Consider the following 20,929-nt stretch of genomic DNA (forward strand, 5'->3'; position numbering starts at 1 on the left):
AATGTATCACACATGTAATAGAATGTTAAAAAAAAAGGAGACTTTTCCCTTTTGGGACTCTGAGCTTTGATCTCAGACATAAAAAGAACAAGTATTAATTATCCACTTGTTTAAAAGTGAGTTACTTGGATATCTCTGCAGAACTTGCAAAGAGAATGACCTAACCTAATTCTGCCATCATTAGCTCCTGATATTACCACCAGGCTCTATAAGAACAATCCAATGATTCAGCAACAAATCAAGGGGGGAGTCAGAGGGCTGGGACATCCCCCACCTATGGAGGAGAGGAGAACTTCTCAAAGTCCAAGGTTAATGGGATGTCTGACTGTTCTGAGAGCAGAGAGAAGGGAGGAAAACCAGATTTCTGCTGGCTAAGAGCTCATATTTTCTGGATAGATGGGGACTCTGAGTTATCCTGGAGCTGGAGACTTTGACAGTCAGGCACTGACAGGGGAGTCAGGAGTGGTCAGCAGAGGAGGCATTGGATCATTAGAGGGAACTGCAGTTGTAAATTTACAGGAGGGGTCTCCAACCCTGGAGGAGCCAAAGGCAGAGGCAGGGGGGAAGATGGGTAAAAGATCAAGGTTGGGAGAAATAATGAAGGAGCCACCACAGTCTAAGCTGATTCATACCTGAGCTTAGAAAGAAAGGAAGTTTTAAACTGAATAAAGGATTGAAGTTTTGTTATTTGGTATGAAAGTTTTGCATTTTCAAATATATGAAAAAATATAGAAATTTGCCTGTTATTTACCCAGTGCTACAGAAGACAGATTATCGAGAAGCTATTTTCCAGGGGATTCAGAGAAAAAAATACAGTGGTATTCAGCCTACACACTACTTAACCAGGCAAGTTACACATATTAGCATTATTGTTTATTCATGGGCTTTTGTTTATGTCTTATCATCTTTATCTATGTGCCAAGAGTAACTGTGATATTTTAATATTTTAAAGTTTAAAGAATATCTTCTATTTGGTGAGGGTCTACCATACATCAGATATTATCTTATACAATAAGCATGCAAGTCTCTTATTTAAAAGCTGAGTTTTAAGATACTTGCTCAAGATCACAAAGCCGTGTTTGGTTCAGATCCCAAACCTGCACCCTTGATATTGAACAATGGCCAAGCTGATAAGCCTTTCTTCCATCTTTTATCAAAAACTTCATAGGTATTCTTGCCTGTTCATTTCTCCCTATAGACTTAGGATAATTTTTCCAATTTATTTTTGTTGAATGAGTAATGAACCTAATTGAGTATATCCTTTTCCTATATTTTTTTTCTGCCAGAGGAGCTTCCTCTTTTAAAGGTTACTTACTTTTTTTTTCTTTTTTGCATAGTAATCATTCTAGATTGGTAGGTCTTCAAATATTGTTGAAAAATGCCTAGTTTATTTTCCTGAGTCTCTTCTTCATTTCCTTTTACTGGGGTCATTTCCTCATTACATTTGCTCTCCAAAGTATATCATGTTTTACCCCAATTATCTGCACTGCTCATATTATTTTCTCCACATTTGGAATGGACCCCTCCCTTCTTCCACTTCGTCAAATCCCCTCTTTCTTTAAAGCCCAATTGAAGTTTCAGATGTTCCACAATATCCCACTGAATGACAGCCATCCTTCAGTCAGAAGTTACTGTTGCTACTTTACAGTGTTATGAACCTTCCTTTGATTTTGTTAGCTATAAAAAATAAAAGTGCAGCTCTAGTGCAAGACAGAGTTTTTAGTTGTTGAGAGTTCTTGGTTGCTGGGGACAGAGTAAGCCTGGTCTATGGGAAGAATGAGGAAGGACAGGTTGGACACACCAACTTGTATAATAGGCATGACCAGCCAACTAACCAACTAACTACCCAAATTATCAATAATAAAGGGAGCTACCAACCTGAGTCTGATTCTAGCCAGAATCTCTCTCTCAGGGTCCTTGATTCAGGATGGAAGTATTCAAGTTCTTGGGCATTCAGAAAGCAAACATCAAGCCCCTATTTCATGTCAAAAATCGTCCTAGAAGTGAGATAGGGAAGACAGGTGCTGTGCCCTTGTAAAGCTTATAAGTCTAGTAGGAAGAGAAAGAAAAATAAAGGACACTTCATGAATGCAATTTTGGACTCATACCCCAAGTAGGTCTTTCTGAGTCAATGGAGAGGATTTAGAGCAGAGGTTCTCTATGGAAATAAAATGGCCCCCAGGAGACACTTGACTATCAAAATTCAGGTAGTGGGCTGTTAATGACATCTATAGACACCAGGGATGCTGCTAAACATCCTACCATAGACAGTATAGGGTCCATAACAAAGAATGGTCTGGCCCCCAAATGTCTATTGGGTGGAGACTGAGAAACCCTTATGTTAGTGGGGAGACACAGAGACCGAATGCATCAGGCTTCCCACTGACTGGGCTGGGGTTCAGGACTGGGACCCAGTGAAAATAGAAATGGGAACAAACAGAACAAAACAGACAGAACAAACCCCTAGGAACGGGAGCAGAAGGTTGATTGGATGTCAGGCAGTGTAGGAAAGGGAGGCTGCGTCTTGTGTTAATGTCATCTCATGTAGCTGTCAGTTAGCGTAGCTCGGCCATAGCAGATGAATCCCAGAACACTCTCAGAGTTGTACGCCTGTCGGGGATTCAGTTAACCTACGGGCTGTGGTTACTGTTGGCTGAGTGAGGAAGGTCAATAGGGCTGAAAGTGGCCTGTGAGCATTTCCTACATAATTTAAGAACAGGGAATAGTTATGCATATTTATATCCCTTTATGCCTCACTCAGTGTTCTATATTTGTTCAGTTAGTGCACATTAATTGACAAACTGATGGATGATTTCCTTAATTGGTCATGCCATTCACATCCATCTAGGCTCAGCATGGCCAGGGACAACTTGGATATGTTCCAATGTATTGAGGAATTAAATCTTCCAGTCAGGACCATGGCAAATGTATTGCCACAGATTTGGGTCCAGCTCTGCATTTAAAGCAGAAATCAAACAAGCATCCTTTGACACTGTGGGTAGCAAGTAGCATAATCTGCTTATTGATGGCTTAGCACCCCTGAGAAATGAAAGTGATAGGCAGTAACTTCAGTGATAAATTACAGAACAGCTTCATTTAGCTCCCTCCACATAGACAGAGCATACCAGTAGCCTCTGGAGAAATTAATGCACCCTAATTTGAATTAGTGGATAATTTCAGATCAGCTATTTTACATATTAGCTTATGTTTCTCTCCTCTAAAAGCAATCCCTCACTCTCCCTGCCTTTGGAGCTACATATGGAAACTAAATATTCTGGAAGTTGAATATTGAAGCATACAATAGACATGAGTCATGTTCTTTCCTTTAAATCCGTATTTTTGTTCTTTCTCTATAGAGCCTTGATTTCTGCTTGTATTAAAACTTGTCATTAGTTTATGCAGGAAGTTGTGACCTCTGAGGATGGTTACATGATCATGGAGGAAAGTCAGAAAGACTTTAAAATCCAAAACAAATTCCTCTTTAGTGATAGGATTTTAGGTGCCAGGAGACAACCATGGGTAGAGAAAGCCTCTGATCTCTAAAACATCATCCCATATCTATGAATAAATAATGAATGATGCCATTGCTTCATGGCATCATCGGCTTGACGTGAGACCTTAGCCATGAAACCTGTTTTTGTACCTATCTATCCTTTCCTGATATTTGCTTTCCATTTGCAGAGGTCCCGGGAAGAATCTTTTAGTGGTTGTCACATAGTGGTTGCACATATGGTGACTTCAAATCCTGGAGCAGAGGCCCTGATGGCACTGAATTGCCCTCAGAGGATTGGGTGACCAACGCATCACCACGTATTGCTGTGATGACTCCTTTTGTAACATTTTTGGAAAGACATTGAGGCAACCTAGTATTGAGATTAAAAAGTAGCTAATCCAGTATTTTGAACTCAAATCAAGACTTTAGACGATCCCTGACATCCTCGTAAAACCTGGGTGTCTTTTACACCTGGAGAAACTGCCAGAGAAGTTATGGATGACTGAATTGGGACTCTGTTCTATGAGGTACAAACAAAGGCAGAGAGCATTTTCTGATTCTAGAGGAAACAGAAAAAAAGCAGTAGTTATTTTCCCTTTTGTAACACTTGGGTGGACCTAAAACCATTAATTATTCAGGCATATCTGTCTTGGAAAGAAAAAAAAATTAAAGGTGTAGAGAAGATGAAGTTATACTTACACAGGAGAATGAGGGAAGATTTCAAAGAGGGGCCATTTTACCTGGTCCCTGGACGCTGGAAAACTAGAGCATCCCTACACATATTAAGAACAACAGGACATTACATCAGTTTCTGTGACTGACAGTCAATAAACAGGAATAGGTGAAAATAGTCAAGGTTTATTTCTTGCTCATACTGTATCATGGCCACTCAGGAATCAGGCTCCAAAGTTGCTTGCTGCTGTGCCCGAGACCAACGTTAAGTACAGCAGAACATACCAGCTCTGGAAGTAACACCTCTTCTAAAATTTCACTGGACAATACAAGTCACATACATAGTCACTCTTCAACTTCAAGTAGGCAGGAAAGTTATTTTCCCATGTTCCCAGAGAGTGGGAGGCAAAATATGTATAACCAGCCTTAATAACTGTCCTGAGACACGTGGATAAGAATAAGGGCATAGAAACACCTGGCATGGCACAGTAAAAATTTCCACAGGAGGAACATTGAAAACACACATTGGAAAGTACACCAAATTACACTAATGGAAAGCTGTTACACTACTATTCTGAAGTTCCTTTTTTTTTTTAAAGGACTTTAAGCCAAGAATGATGTATTATATTTGTTTGAGGTAGCTGATAACTAAAGATTAAAATTTAATAAACTAGCACAGTGGTCACTGTTTTGTTCAGTTATTTTCCACCACTGTGACCAACAGAAACAATTTTAGAGGAGGAAAAGTTGATTTGGGTCTTACAGTTTCAGAGGTCTCTGTTTGCAGATGGCCACCTCCATTGCTCTGTGCTGGAGGTGAGGCAGGGCATAACTTTCTTGCATTGTCTCACACATGAACTTTTGCGGGAACACTTCATATCTAAACCACAATAGTCTCCATTGCTATCATTTGTGAAGAAATTTGCAGATAACCTTGATGCATTCCTACTTAGGGCTCTTAGGAAGAAAGAGTGAACCAGAGTTCATAATGGGGAAGCACAATTACCTTGCCTAATTTTATCAAGGGAAAGCAAAGTACTGGGCATGACGACTCTATGCTGGAGCGTACTTGGACTTAGTGTCACAGCCACGCATGCTAAGGGCACTGCTCCATGACCAGTAACCAGAGTGCTGTGGCCAGACTTGTAAAAATCAGGGTCACCAGTCCTGGCTGTTTACACAGAAGCTGTGTCAAAACAACCTGAGGGTAAAGGTTTATTCCAAAGGACTCAGGTTGTCTGAGACTCTGGGCTTGAGAACCTTCCTCAATGCACTCATCATTCTGAACACAGAAATCCACCTTGTAACTTGAGGTGTCAGATGACAAAGGCCACGGTGGAATAGAAACCAGAAAGCTATGAGGCCTGTTGACTTCCTGAGCCTGCTGTAACCAATTACCATAAGTGGCGTGGACTGATTGGACAGAAATTTATTCCTTTGCAGTTCTGGAGGCCAGAAATCTGACATCAAGGTGTCAGCAGGGCCGGACTCCCTCTAGATTCTCTAGGAGAGATCCATCCCTTGCCCTGGCAGGGGCTTGCAGGGGCTCTAGGCATTCTGGGTTTGAGACTGTATTACTCCATCCACCCTCATCGTCACATGGCCTCCTCCTCTTCTGTGTGTCTTCTTCTTTGGGTTCTGTCCCAAACCCCCTCTGACTCTCCTGGATAAGGATCCATGGGGTTGCATTTAGAGCTCACCCAGATAATCAAGGATGAGTTCCTCCTCTTGAGATCCTTGATCACACCTTTTACCGCATAAAGTAGCACGGGCTCCAGGGATTCAGTATATCTTAGGATGCAGGTTCATCTGTTGGGAGGTCCATCATTGGATCCACTACATGGGGGAAATCCTGGAAGGAAGGGCTCTTCAGAGGGCATGAGCCCCAAAATATGCATTTAAAATGTGCCTCAAGCTTTAGCTAGCTACCAAACTGTGCACATAAGAGTGAGAACCAAGGTAATCTGGTGAAAAAACCAGCATCTGGAAACAAACAAACAAATAAAAAATGTGAGTAGTGATTTCAGCTGCTGATCATTGAAAGAGAGTTTAGAGTTTGAGTCTAGGCAAGTTAACAAGGGGGAAAAGAAAATACATATATATATATATATATATATATATATATTTTTTTTTTCCCCCACACTTTAGAACTTTAGAAAAACATAATAGAATCTAAAGTCTCTATTGAGGAGTTGCCTCTAGGTCAAGATCTTGATCTTGGTCTTTCAGGCTTGACCATAATCAATTGCAAAGCTTTTTCTGGCAGTCTGACCGGCAGCATGGGTGCACATTTTCTGTCCTCGTGCCACACATGGTAGTCTCGGAGTGACCCTCTCCCCCACCCAGCTGGTCATGCTCTTGTACGTGCATTTCTGATCCAGGCACCTGCATTCTGAAACCTTGCTATGTGGGGGCTGGGGATGGGATTCAGTTTAAACTCTTTCTACACCTTTCTTCTAAGATCTCCTCCTTATCAAGGGTCCTCAAGACCCTTTTCCCCACTCTGACTTGGTCCTTTTCACTCCTGGCCCTTTCTGCCTTCTCTCACTTGAGCCCTTGGGTCCATAAAATGGAAAGAGCCTTTTGTTTCCTGGCTGTGATGATTCTGCTGGCCTTCACCTGGTGCAGTTCCATGGGGAGAAATGGAATTTCTGACACCACCCCGTCTCTTTAGCTTCATGCTCACGTTAGTGGAAGAAGTGAACAAAGCCTTAATGGTTGTTTTCAGTTTGGTGGTTGTTTCAAGTGACCACCTTGACATCTGGCACTTTAAATGTTTACCCGATAAAATTTGTAATGTTCAGTTTTCAATGAAAACGATGAGATATGTGAAGGAACGTGAAAGTGATGGCCACATGCAATAAGAAGAAAGAGAAAGAGGAATAGGAGAAAACATTAGGTACATGTTGTCTACAATTAGTAGATGAAGACTTTAGGGCAGCTACTAAAAGATCTTACAGGAAAATATATGCACAACGAGTAAACAAAGGGAGAGTCTTAGTAGAGAAATACAAATTGTATTAAAAAATCAAACATGAATGCTAAATCTGAAAAATCAATAATTAAAATGAATTCATTGAATTAACTTGGTAATATATTTGAAATAAGAAAGCTGGGTATCCCGGTGACTCAGGAGGCTGAGGCAGGAGGAGGATCACAACCTCAGCAACTTCATGGAGAATAAGCAAATTAGTGAGACTCTTTCTCAAAATAAAAAATAAAAAAGGGCTGGGGATGTGGCTCAGTGGTAAAGTGCCCCTGGGTTCAATCCCCAGTACCCTTCCCCACCAGAAGGAGAGAGAGAGAGAGAGAGAGAGAGAGAGAGAGAGAGAGGGAGAGAGAGAGAGAGAGAATATAGATGAGAATGAGAGAATATAAAGAGTCACAAATAAATAATTGACTTAAAATGAGAGCCCCTCAGAGCATTGTGGAACCATTTATCAAGTAACTTAATATATATGTAATAGGATTCCTAGAAGGAGGTAAGAGGAAGAATGGGGCACAAAAAGTACTTAAAAAGATATCACTTTTGAGAACCTAATGAAAGACATAACTTTTGAGAACCAAATTGTTCTACAAACGAGCATAAAGGCTAAGGAAATCACACTGAGACACATCATGGCCAAATTGATAAAAATCTAATGATAAAGAAGAAATTTTTAAATCAGCCAGAGTAAAAATGATTCATTAGGTACAATGGGAAAATGATGCAAGTGATGGTTGGTTTCTCATCAGAAACAGCAGAGGATCGGAAGCCATAGCTAAACCTGTGACTCATATCTCAGTCATGAGCTTTGGCTAACAGACAGAAATCTGCTTCGATGGCCCCCTCAAACTGTCATCGTAGAGATCAGGAATATGTTTCTTACTCATTATGGGGACAGTCAGGCCAAGGGCAGACCCTTGAGGGTGGTCAATATAATACTAGGCTTGAAAAGTGACCTAGTAATTGTGATCCATTTCTAGGTAGGAGATGCAAGGAGGGATATCATGGAGGGAACTGTATAGAGGAATAAGTTCAGAAATGTGGGGAAGTAACAGAAGAAAAAATCAGACAAATAATGATGACAATATATAACCCAGACGTCCCCAAGTCATCCAGGCTTCTGGAGTCATCCTTCCTTTAACAGATAAATAAAATTTCCAAAGTCCCTGTCTTATTCCAGCAGCCATTTTTGCCATGCCATGTGCATGATCATATCATCATCTCTTTTAAACTTATTTTATTTGTTGTGGTGCTGGGATCAAACCCAGGACCTTGCCCATGCTCAGCAGGTGTTCGACCACAACCCCAGCCCAGTGGTCACTTCTTTTTCCAAATTTCTGTTCACACTGCTTATTGGTATTTATTCACTATGTCATCCTCCAACAGTTGCTGTCTTCTCTCCTTAACTCCACTTCATGGGTGAAAGCAATTACTTGCGATTCATTCCCCCAAATGCCAAGAAATGGCATAAGAATAAGTTCCAGACCATCAGACAAAACACTGTCAGATCATGTTCCTGGAAACTCTTGAGTCAATCTCGTGGAGAAAGGATTTTTTCGCTGGCTTTGTTCTTTCTTAAATTTCTTAATCCTCCCCCCCGCCCCGTTCCTTGCTGTGGTTTCCTCTAGATTCTTCTTCTTCCCTCTCCCCTTATTTTTAAATCCCCTGAAATCCCCTCTCTGGCTTTGTCTAGAGCTGCCCAGGGCAATACCCAAATCCCCACTATCTTATACTGTGGAAGGAGCTAACTTCTGGTTGTACTGTGGCTTCCTTTTTAAGACTAGTTCATGAACTTGACCTTTGACAACAATAACAGTAAAATAACACAATGGGTCAATTTCATTTCCTGGAAAGAATTCCCCCATCCCATAATAGTGTTTTTCAAAATGTGGGCCTGGAATTATATATGAATTACATATGAGTCCCATGGAAACTGATTATCTAATTAGGATCATCTGAGGATACCTAGGAATTCTTTATAAATATATGAATGAGGCCCAGGGAACTGCCTTGGATGGTAGGGTAACCTGGGGCAGCAACAGCAGAACTGTACCACCCACCATTCCAGAAGGACGGAAGAGGGTACTGGGAGCAACAATGAGAGCCATGTAAAGAATACCACCTAAGAAGAAAGGGACTTTCAGTTAAGAACTACAGTTTACCCAAGGCAAGCTGAATGAATGGAGAAACATTCTACAAAACAAATGGATAACACCCTAAAAAAATCACGATCATAAAAGGCAAAAGTATTATTTCAGGTTAAAGGAGACTTAGCAACCAAATGCAAGCTGAGGATAAAAACACCTTGGCCTCCCTCTCTTTCCTCCTTTTCATTTCATGCTGAGACTCTCCAGCTAGAAGGCAGATAGTACAGGGAAGCTTTGGAAGAGTCTCAGACATGTCAGCCTCCCCAACTTCTTAGGAGAAGAGAGGGGTGCACCATGGATCTAGAGGGGCAAATGGAGGGTGTCTGGCAGAGATTACATATAAGAATCACTAGAGGCAATAGTGCAGTTTATAGATTCCTCTGAGAAAGGAACTATCACTGAGAAATCTCTTTCTCAATAAGATTGAATAATGAGGTCCTGGGATTGTGATCTGACATTCAGTTTGACTATTTTATGTGGGATTTATTCTCTATTTCTTGGGTAAAGCTGTTTCTTGCATTTTTAATAAACTTTCCAGATGTCTCTGTTTTCAACTTGCCATTTTGACAACACAATGCCTACCCTGCTACAAGATTGCAAGAATGAACAACTAACATCCATGCCTCTTTTAAAGTTCACCAATTAATTGTCATAGTTCTGACTGATATGAGTCTGTCAAGATCAGCCTATTTAGTAATCAGATGCGGATTTATAGAGAGAAGGCTGATCAATGTGAACCAGATCTGACTGGCTTAAGCTATTAGGAGGGATGAGGAGAAAATGAAATCCTGACCAAATGATGCTGGAACTCTGAGGCTTTTATGAACAACGTCAGGTTGGGGACAAGAGACCTAGATGAGTTGAATTGTCAGGGCTATGAATGTTGAAACCCTAAAAATGTATCTCTTGCAATTCACAACAGGCCTGCCGCCATCCAAAACCCATAGTAAGGCATAGACAGCCACATTGGATTCAAGATACGGTGTTGAAGATGGAAATGGCAAACCCAGGGCTGTAGCCTTTTTAATCAGGCCTAGAAGTCACCTAAACAAGGATAGCTGCTATAACACATCGATTTGTTTCCCATTGGCCGATATTTAAAACATTAAATCATTCATTCAATAAATATTTATGTGTTCCTATTCAGCAGTCTGTGTGCTGGGAATGCATCAGTAAATAAATAAGAAAAATATTGTTGTTCTTATGCAGCTTACATTCTAGTGGAAAGAGAGAAAATAATTATGGCAATCAATGATAGTAAAAAATAGATAAAGACTGAATGTTGGAGGGAAATTGCAATTTCAAATTGCAGAGGCCTCACTTAGCCAATGACATTTGACCAAAGTCTATTTTAGAAAGCTTTCATGTTGCTGTCACCAAAAGATCTGACAATAATCCTTTTATTTTATAATTTTTAATGTATTTTTTTATATGACAGCGGAATGCATTACAATTCTTATTACATATATAGACCACAATTTTTTATATCTCTGGTTGTCTACATAGTAGATTCACACCAATTCGTGTCTTCATACCTATACTTTGGATAGTAATGATCATCCCATTTGCCATCATTAATTACCCCATGCCCCCTCCCTTCCCCTTCAACCCCTCTGCCCTATCTAGAGTTCTTCTATTCCTCCCATGCTCCCGCTCCCTATCCTGCTATGAATCAGCCTCCTTATATCTAAGAAAACATCCGGCATTTGGGTTTTGGGGATTGGCTAACTTCACTTAGCATAATCTTCTCTAACTCCATCCATTTACCTGCAAATGCCATGATTTTAATCTCTTTTAGAAGAGGAAAAGTTTATTGGGGACTCATGGTTTCAGAGGTCTCAGTCCATAGACAGCCAACTCCATTGCTCCGGGCCACACATGAGGCAGGACGTCAGGGGATGTGGCAGGGTGTGCAGAGTAAAGCAGCTCAGGGAGGGACTAATTCTGGCTCATCAGGGACAAAATATAAACCCCAAAGGCATCCTCCCAGTGACCTACCTCCTTCAGTCACACCCTACTGTCCTATAGCCATCACCCTGTTAATCCATTCAAGTGGATTCATGCACTGATTATGTTAAGTTTCTCATAATGCCATCATTTCACCTCTAAACTTTTTTGCATTATCTCACACATTGTCCACACTGGAGGACAGTTCATATCTAAACCATAACGATCTCTAATGCGGAGTGAGCCATGGGTCTATCTTGGGAAAGAGTTTTTTTCAGGAAGAGGGAACAGCCAATGCAAAGGTCCTAAGGCAAGAATGTGCTTGAAAATGGCCAGAGAGGAGAGCTCAAGGGCCAATGCAGTGAGAAATGGAGGAAAGCTCATGGGTAGGAAACTTAATCCTCAATGCAACAGTATTGAGAGGAGAGACTTTCAGAGGTGACTGGAAATAATTGACATCATCATGTCTCCAGTAAGCTAATTAACAGGAAAATGGGTTTTTTACAAAAAAAGATTTCAATCCCCTTGTGTTCTCTTTCACTGGGTGAGGCTTTCTGTCATGCTATGAGGCAGCGAGAAGGCCTGTGCCAGATGTGACCTCTTGATTTTAAACTCTGCAGCCTCCAGAACCATGATCCAAATAAATTTCTATTTATTATAAATTACCCAGTCTCAGGTATTCTATCAGAGCATCACAAAATGGCTAACATAGCTAACTCTAAGAATTATCTCTAAAAACACCAATATCATGCACATTTCCTTCCTCATATCTGGAAAGACATTTAAATTTTATGTGTAGTCGGTGTCTTTCTAAATTCTAGCAATGAAACTCTTATAAAAATAGAAAGTTATTTGTATGCATGTAGGCACAGAGCAGATGAAGATAACTTCTTTCTGCTTCTCTGCTGCAGTCCAGCTGCAGCAAAATAGCCGGGGGGGGTGACAAATAAGTTGTGTTCGTTGATACAGCAGGAGAGGGAGCCGTTTATTGTAGGGCAACAGAGCTATTTATACATTTTGCACAGCTTATCTTAATTAGCATAAACTAGATACATCAATCAACCAATAAGGAATCTCCACACTTAATGGCTCGCTTTTGTTACTTCTCAAACCACTCCCTCTGACATTTTGCCAGGCACCATCCAGACTTGTTTACGAACTCTAACATTCCCCTGGCAAAATACCAGGTGTTATTTTTGACTTATTTACAGACTTTAACACTTCCCAGAGAACAAATGTATTAGTTTCTTATTACTGCTGTAACAAATCATCACAAAATTAGTAGCATAAAACAACACAAATTCATTATCTTACCATTCTGGAGGTCAGAAGTCTAAAATGGGATGGACGGAGCTCTAGGGGAAACTGTTTCCTTACTTTTCTAGAAAAAAAACATACATTCCAACTTCAAATCCAGCAGCAGAGCAAGGTCTTCTCTCTATTTTTGTCTGTGCTTCAGTTATAACCTTGCTCTTTGTCTTTGTGTCTCCTGCCTCCCTTTGGAGAGGATGCTGGTGATGACACTGGGCCCACTCAGCTAATCCAGGATAATCTCCCTGTGTCAAGATGCTTGATTTAATCACATCGGCAAAGACCCTTTTATTTAGTTAAGAAAACATTTTATAGGTTCTAGAGATTAGAACATGGACATCTGTGAAGGCCATTGTTCAGCCTACCACAGCCTGTAAGCTTGGGTGGAAGGCAACCAGAGAGGACCACAGGGTTACAGCAGGACAGGAGAGATAACCAGGAGAGGCCACCCTGGGTGTTTGACTTGCAGAAAGCTGTTTCCCAACAGTCAGCAGCTAAATGAGTAGAACCTTCTATCTACAACCTGCTAAGGCTTTAGCAGAGTGCCAAAAACTCCACATGGAGAATTAGGAGTGAGGACTATTTTAGTGTGGTTGTTTTCCCCTTAGGAGTACGTATACACTTAACATTTATGAACGTGTCTTTTTTTTACCACGAATAATCCTCATAATGTGATGTGCATAATGTTTGTGAATGAACACATTTAGACCCTAAGAACCCAAAAATAAAAAGGGAAATACTAGGCAAGTGTATTTTTTTAAAAAATATTTTAAATGCTAGGACCGCCATAACAAAATGCCACAGAGTGGGTAACTTAATGAGGGACATTTATTTCTCATTGTTCTGGAGGTTAGAAATCCAAGACCAGGGTGTTGGAAGGTCTGGTTTCCTCTGAGGTCTCTCTCCTGGGCTTGTAAATGGCCTCCTTCTCACTATGTCCTTCCATAGTCTTTTTTCTGTTTTCTCTTCCTCTTCTCTTAAGGATACCAGTCCTATCAATCAGGTCTCCACCATTATCAGCTCATTTAATCCTCAGTATCTCTAAAAAGGCCTATCTCCTACTATAGTCATATTAGAGGTCAACATATGAATGGGCGGGGGGCGGTGAGGTTACAATTCAGTTTATAACACCAGGCATCTGAATGTGCTGGATAAGACAATGTCCCAGGATTGCACCTGGTATTTATAGTATGTATCAGATAACATTGTGGTAAAATCAAATTTGGAAGAGAGATGATGAAGGGACTAACTCCACCCAGCCAGCAATTCCCTCTTCTATATTTTGGTGGCTGAACATTCCCCAAGGCTGACTTGGCCTTAAAGTGCCTGTTCGAGTACACCTATGAATAATCCAGTATGTATGTTTGTGGTCCTGAAGGTTTTGGCTTCAGCGTGTCATGATTTACTTGAGTAGGACTCAAGTTACTAACAGAATTTCATAGATGGTAAACCAAGCTATATTTGAAGTGTCTTCCTTATGGGAAAAGGCCAATTTCATTATATGAAGCTTAATGTTTATTAACATAAACAAAATTTTTGTTTAATATTTTAAAATGCTAAGTAACATCTACATTCAAACATTAAAAGGGAGAACTCCTTCTGCATAAGGTAAAGGCCTGTGATTAGGGATCATCAAAGACCAGATAAGCACACCAAGAATGCAATAGAAGACATCAGTTCTTAAAACCATGTATTTAAAGAAAATAAAAGTGTGAAACTTGTTGAAGATGTCGAGACAGACTTTATTCAAGGGGAGCCAGGATGATAGACTTAGGGAACACTGATGTGGAGTCTTTCAGGGAGGAGAGACTGGACTCTACTCTGACTCCTGACTAAAGACAAAACCATCAAATATAAGCAGTTTCTGGAAAAACTGACTTGATGGGATTATTGCTGAAGGCAGGCTAGGGTGGCCAAATACTGAGGGTGGGGGATTTTTACCAAAGTGTTTTAGCAGGATTCTTGCTCAAACTGGATTCTAAAATGACAGAGAGCCAAACACAAGGTCAATCCTTGTCGGAAAGAACTCATGAGTCTGATCAAAATTTTGTTCAAAGGAGGGAGTCTTTGTACTGATAGGTATGTAGATAGGTACATAGATAGATAGTAGTCACCCTTTATCTGAAGTTTCACATCCCATGGTTTCAGTTAACCATGATCAATCATGATCTAAACATATTAAATGGGAAATTCTAGAAATAAAAAATTCAGAAGTTTTGGGGGCTGGGGTTGAAGCTCAGCGGTAGAGTGCCTAGCATGGGCGGGACTTGGGTTTGATCCTCAGCACCACATAAAACTAAAGGCATGTGTTGTGTCCATCTACCCCTAAAAATAAATATTAAACAAATATTTTAAAAAATTCAGAAGTTTTAAATTATACACCATTGCAAGTGGAATGATGAAATTTCACACCAACCTGCAATGGGGTGTGACTCATCCCTTTGTACACTGTATCCATGCTGCATGCGTTACCCAATCATTAGTTTTTTAGTAGCTATCTCAAATGGACTCCTCACAGTATCATGTTGCTTGTGTTCAGGTAACTCTTATTTTACTTAATTATGGACACAAAACACAAGAGTATTTGTTATGGAATTCTGGGTAAGTCAAAGAATAAACATACAGTGCTTTCTTTAAGTGACCAAGTGAAAGTTCTTGACTTCAAAAGGAAAAAAAATAATTGTAGGCTGAGGTTTATAGGATCTATAGTAAAAATGCAATTTCTATTCATGAAATTATGAAGAAGGAAAAAGAAATTTGTGCCAGGTTGACTGTTGCACTTCAAACTGCAAAAGTTATAGCCACAGTACATGATAAGTACTTCATTAAGATAGGAAAAAAAGCATTAAATTTATGGGTGAGATATAAACAGAAAATGTGTTTCAAATGACAGGAATATATTGTGCCAGAAAGCATGGAGCCTAGGAGACTTTAGCAAAAAAATGTTCTGAGATGAATGACATCAAGACATTTACTGTGAGGAGGAATGGTCATATAGATTGAGGGATAGGCATGTGTAGGGTTTGCAACTGACTGGTTTTAGGCATCTACCAGGAGTCTTGGAACGTATTTCCTATGGAGCCTACTGTATACATAAAGCTTAAAGAGCACTATCCAGACCCCCCAATGTCAGATAAAGGTATGTGAACTAGAAGATCAAAATTGGCACACTGTCACCTTCTACTGGAAAAATATAGTGGAAATTGATTTGCTTTTTGAGAATATAAGTGCCCTAAAGAAAAACACAAAGGTAATCCTAAAGCCTAGCCCTTATATAGCTAAACTGTAGCCATTAGTAGGTTTAACATTGAGCAAGTAATGATCTTTAAATCATATTTGAGTACGAGTCTTCCAGGCAAAAGGTATAGGCTATGCAAAGGCCCTGAGAAGGAGGCAGTGCTTAGTGTGGTTGAGGAGCAAAAGGAAGATCTAATTAAGTAGAGCATGGAGACAAGAGGGAGAGAAGCAAGGGAGGTAAATTTTGAGTTATAGCCAGGGAAAGATCATAAGGGCTTTTGTGGGACACGATAAAGGCTTTGGGTTTTATTTTAAGCAGAGAAGTGATGCAATTTTATCTTTTAGTCACTGTGTGGCTCATGGACTTGGGGTGATAGGGGTGAAGGTAGAATTAGGAAGATTAACTAGAAGGCTATTATATTTCTTCTGGTGATTTGGACCAGGTTGTAGAAATGCAATGATATTAAATGGTCATATTTATGATATATTTTGGAAGTTTTCCTGCTATATTTGGTTTGGGATGTAAAGAGAAAAATTTAAAAAGAATCACACTTATAAAAAGGGCTCTAGAGAACCCAACATTTTCAGAGTTTGAGTGGACAGGAGACACCCCCACATAATGAGAATGAAGATCAGCATCCCAGTGAAGACCAGGAGTGGAGAATGTGGTCATAGAGCTGTTGTGGAACAATCAGGATAATAGTTCTCTTCCTCATTGTGGAATTAGAATGTGTGGTTTCCCCAATTTTATTTGACTCCTGAAAAAGGGGATGACTCTTGGGATAAAATGGATCACATCTTCCATACTTAAATAGCAGTAATACTACATTTAAGTGTTAGCAAGAAATATAATATGATTTCCTGTGCTAACCTAGTAGATAAAATGAAAAATCATGGGGTAAGATAATAAAGGTATTTGTAACTTATTGAGACAATTTTCCCCAAATGGCTCAACTTCAGTTTGAAGGTATGTTTCTTATAACCAAAGAAAAAGTTCCCATGGCTTAGATACAGACATAGAGGGCTTGCTAATTAAATTTGTGCATGACATAAAGATGTAAAGAGACATGCAGACCTAAAAGAATCAGGATCCCAAACCATTTTCATTTACATCTAACAAATTTAATTTAATAAAGATCCATGCAATATCTTGTACAAGGGTCTAAAAAGAAAAAAATGAACAAACTCAAGTGTAGAGGGTCAGGAGTGGACAGGCACATTTACAAAATGACTTAAAGCCTTTAGAATTCAGAGAGATCAATATTAGCCCAGAGGGTAATGTGACTGCCAGAGAAATTAATGTGATCCCAGGCGGCATTAATGATATATTATTCCGTGAGAGAGATTAGTCAGGCCACATTTGGTCTCTTCAAAGCCACAACTTCAGAATATTGACAAATGGAAATAAAGGTGCTTAACCAAGAGAGAGAGAGGGGGAGAGAGAGAGAGACTGAAAACCATATCTGAGATCTGGAAGATCTGTGTTATGTTTAATTCATTCAACAAGTATTTGCTGCATACCAAATTTGTGTCAGGTGCTGTCATAAGCTGTGGTGCTACGGAGGGAAACAAATGTTTTTTTTTTATTTTTTATTTTTTTATTTTTTAGTTCTCGGCGGACACAACATCTTTGTACGTGGTGCTGAGGATCGAACCCGGGCCGCACGCATGCCAGGCGAGCGCGCTACCACTTGAGCCACATCCCCAGCCCGGAAACAAATGTTAATATTAAAAAAATGAGATTCCAGGAAAGAGTAATAGCCGACAACTATTGTGTGGAAGACATACAGGATGCATTCCAAGTGGCCCAAGGAAGAAGTTATGATTATGAGCTTTAGGGAGCCCTATTTTTCTTCAATATTTAAAAGAAAAACAGGCAAAATTCTTAAAAGCTTTCTGAGACGGTAATTGACATTACTGAATTCTCTTTTGTTAGAATTTTATTATTTTAAAAAGACATTTTATATGCATATCCTGGAAAATTTTAAAAATACAAGTACAAGAAAGAAAGAAAAATGGAAGGAAGGAAGGGAAGAGACAGAGAGAAATTATCCCATAATCTTTTTATGCACATATCACTAATCCTACTTTCATATTAGATGATTGAAGTCTTATTGTAATATGGCTTTGTGTCTCTTTTACTTAACATTATAAGTGTTTCCCATAACATTTAAATTTATTTGTCATGAATGTCAGCTAACTGGTGCAATAATTCTATATTATATGGATGTGCCATGAATTTTTTAAAATATTTATTGTTTAGTTTTAGGTGGACATTATATCTTTATTTTTGTGTGGTGCTGAGAATCAAACCCAGTGCCTCAAGCATGCTAGGCAAGTGCTCTACTGATGAGCCACAACCCTAGCGCCTATACCATGAATTCTTAAAACGTTATTCTCATGCTGGAAATTCATGGTGTTTCCTTTTTTTGGAGGGGGGGTGGGTCATAAATGATCCTGTTGTAACTATTTTTCTGGTAGCTGTGCTCTCATCTAACCATTAGTTTGGGATAGAGTATGAGACTATGGGCTATGGGAATTTCTAAGATTCAGAATGCACATTATAAAATTAATTTCAAGAAGGTTAAACCCATTTACATTCATATTAGCATGAGAATACCAATCTCACCTCACTCTTAGCCCACACTGTTATATGTTTAATCATCCCAATTTCATAGGAAAAAATTGGTGTTGCATTTTAATTTACTTTTCTTAGATGAGTAATGAGGTTGACCATGTATTTCTGATACTTATTAATTCTTGCCTTTATTGTAAGTGTGTGTTTCTTATGCTGAGTTTCCAGTGATGTTGCAGAATTCTCCTTATTAATTTGAACATGCTGCCTCTGGAGTAAGAATATTACTTTCTAATCTTTGGTTATGTCTTTATTAAAATTACTTTTTCCTTATTTCTTTGTTCTTTGAGTTTTGTTGATTATTTTTATATAGCAGAGAAAAATATTGATAAACTTGATGAATCAAAATGAAAGTTTCTGAATATTATAAAATGATATAAAAATAAAAATGCATAAGCCTAGGAACTAGGAAACATCAAATGTTTCCAGCCAAATATTAACACGTTCAACATTTAATACCTCAAACAAATCCACCCAAAGTGTAAAAATACAATAGATAAGTGCAAAATTAACAAAAATATATGATACACCCAAGGAGTATAACTTCACTAGAAAAATAAATTTAAAATGATCAACATCAGTGATAAATTTTTATCACATAAGCAAATATTATAATAAATGATAATGCTGTCATATGATGGTGCAGATATGCAGGCACATTGCTGGAAAGCAATTTGGTAATATGCTACATATTATGAATATATTTTAAATATTCATATTCATATAATTTTAGAGAAACTATATTGAACTGGCTAGATATGTGGTTAAAAATATATACACAGATATATTTATTGCATCATTCTATGTTAAAAAATCTGCAGGCAACCTAAGTGTCCAATATAAGGAGAGGATTTAAGTAAAGTATGTTCTGTTCATTAAGTGAAATATCACTTGCTGAGGAATGATGCTATCATCTTGGATATTAAGAATATGACAGCTAAGATATTGGCAGTAAAATGTTTCTGAGGCAAAACTGAAGATATTTCTGGAAAGTAGAATAAAAGACAAAGATGATAAAGATAAGGAAATCAGGGAATTGACTTGGAAGGGTCAACTCCAACTTATAGGAGCTCACAGAAGGGAGCCACATCAATGTTCATAGCAGCTCAATTCACACTAGCTAAATTGTGGAAGCAGACTAGATGTCCTTAAATAGATTAATGGATAAATAAACTGTGATATATATACACAATGGAATATTACTCAGCTTTAAAAGAGAATAAAATTATGACATTTGCAGGTAAATGGTTGGAGTTGGAGAATACTATGCTAAGTGCAGTAGGCCAATCCCAAAAAGCAAAGCCCTAATGTTCTCTCTGATAAGTGGATGCTGATCCATAATTGGGGGGAGGGGTCATGGGGGAAAATGGAGGAACTATGATTGGGCAAAGAGGAGGGTGGAGTGGCAAGGGTGCATGGGGCAGCAAAGATGGTGGAATGAGATGGACATCATTACTCTAGGTACATGTATGACTGCACATATGGTATATACTACCAGAGAAATGAAAAGCTGTGCTCCATTTGTGTACAATGAAATGAAATGCATTCTGCTTTCATATATACCTAATTAAAATAAATTAATTAATTAATAAAAAATACAAGCTACAATAAATATGAGATAAAAGGAACACTCATACATTGCTGGTGGGACTGCAAATTGGTGCAACCACTATGGAAAGCAGTATGGAGATTCCTCAGAAAACTTGCAATGGAATCACCATTTGTCTCAGCTATCCCACTCCTCCATCTATACCCAAAGGACTAGTATACTACAGTGACACAGTCACATTAATGTTTATAGCAGCTCAATTCACACTAGCTAAACTATGGATTCAATGTAAGTGCCCTTCAACAGATGAATGGATAAAGAAAATGAAATGTGGTGTATATATACACAATGGAATATTACTCAGCCTTAAAGAAGAATGAAATTATGGTATTTGCCAGTAAATGGATGGAGCTGGAAAATATTATACTAAGTGAAATAAGCCAATCCCCCCAAACCAAAGGCCAAATGTTTTCTCTGATAAGTGGATGCTAATTCACAATAAGGGGGAGGAGGCTAGGGAAGAATAGAGGTACTTTGGATTTGGCAGAGGGGAAGGAATGGAGGGGAGGGGTAGGGAGGAAGAAAGGATAGTAGATGAATTGAGCATTATTGTCCCGTGTGTGTGTATGAGTGTGTATATATATATATATATATATATATATACACACACATAATCCATGTGATTCCACATCATGTACAACCAGAAGAATGAGAAGTTATACTCCATTTATGTATGATGTGTCAAATGCATTCTACTGTTCTGTATAACTAATTAGAACAAATAAACAACAACAACAACAACTGTAGTGAAGGAGAGGCATGTTGTCTCTCTCCTCTCTGAGAGGACCCACTCTCTCCCTTGATAGTGTCCTCTTTCCCTCTTCCTAGCCCTTCAATTAACTCATCCCTATTGCTCTGAGCAACATCTCTGAAGTCTTTCTGACTTGATTGC

Source organism: Urocitellus parryii, chromosome 12 (genome assembly GCF_045843805.1).
Source record: "Urocitellus parryii isolate mUroPar1 chromosome 12, mUroPar1.hap1, whole genome shotgun sequence".
Lineage (NCBI taxonomy): Eukaryota > Metazoa > Chordata > Mammalia > Rodentia > Sciuridae > Urocitellus > Urocitellus parryii.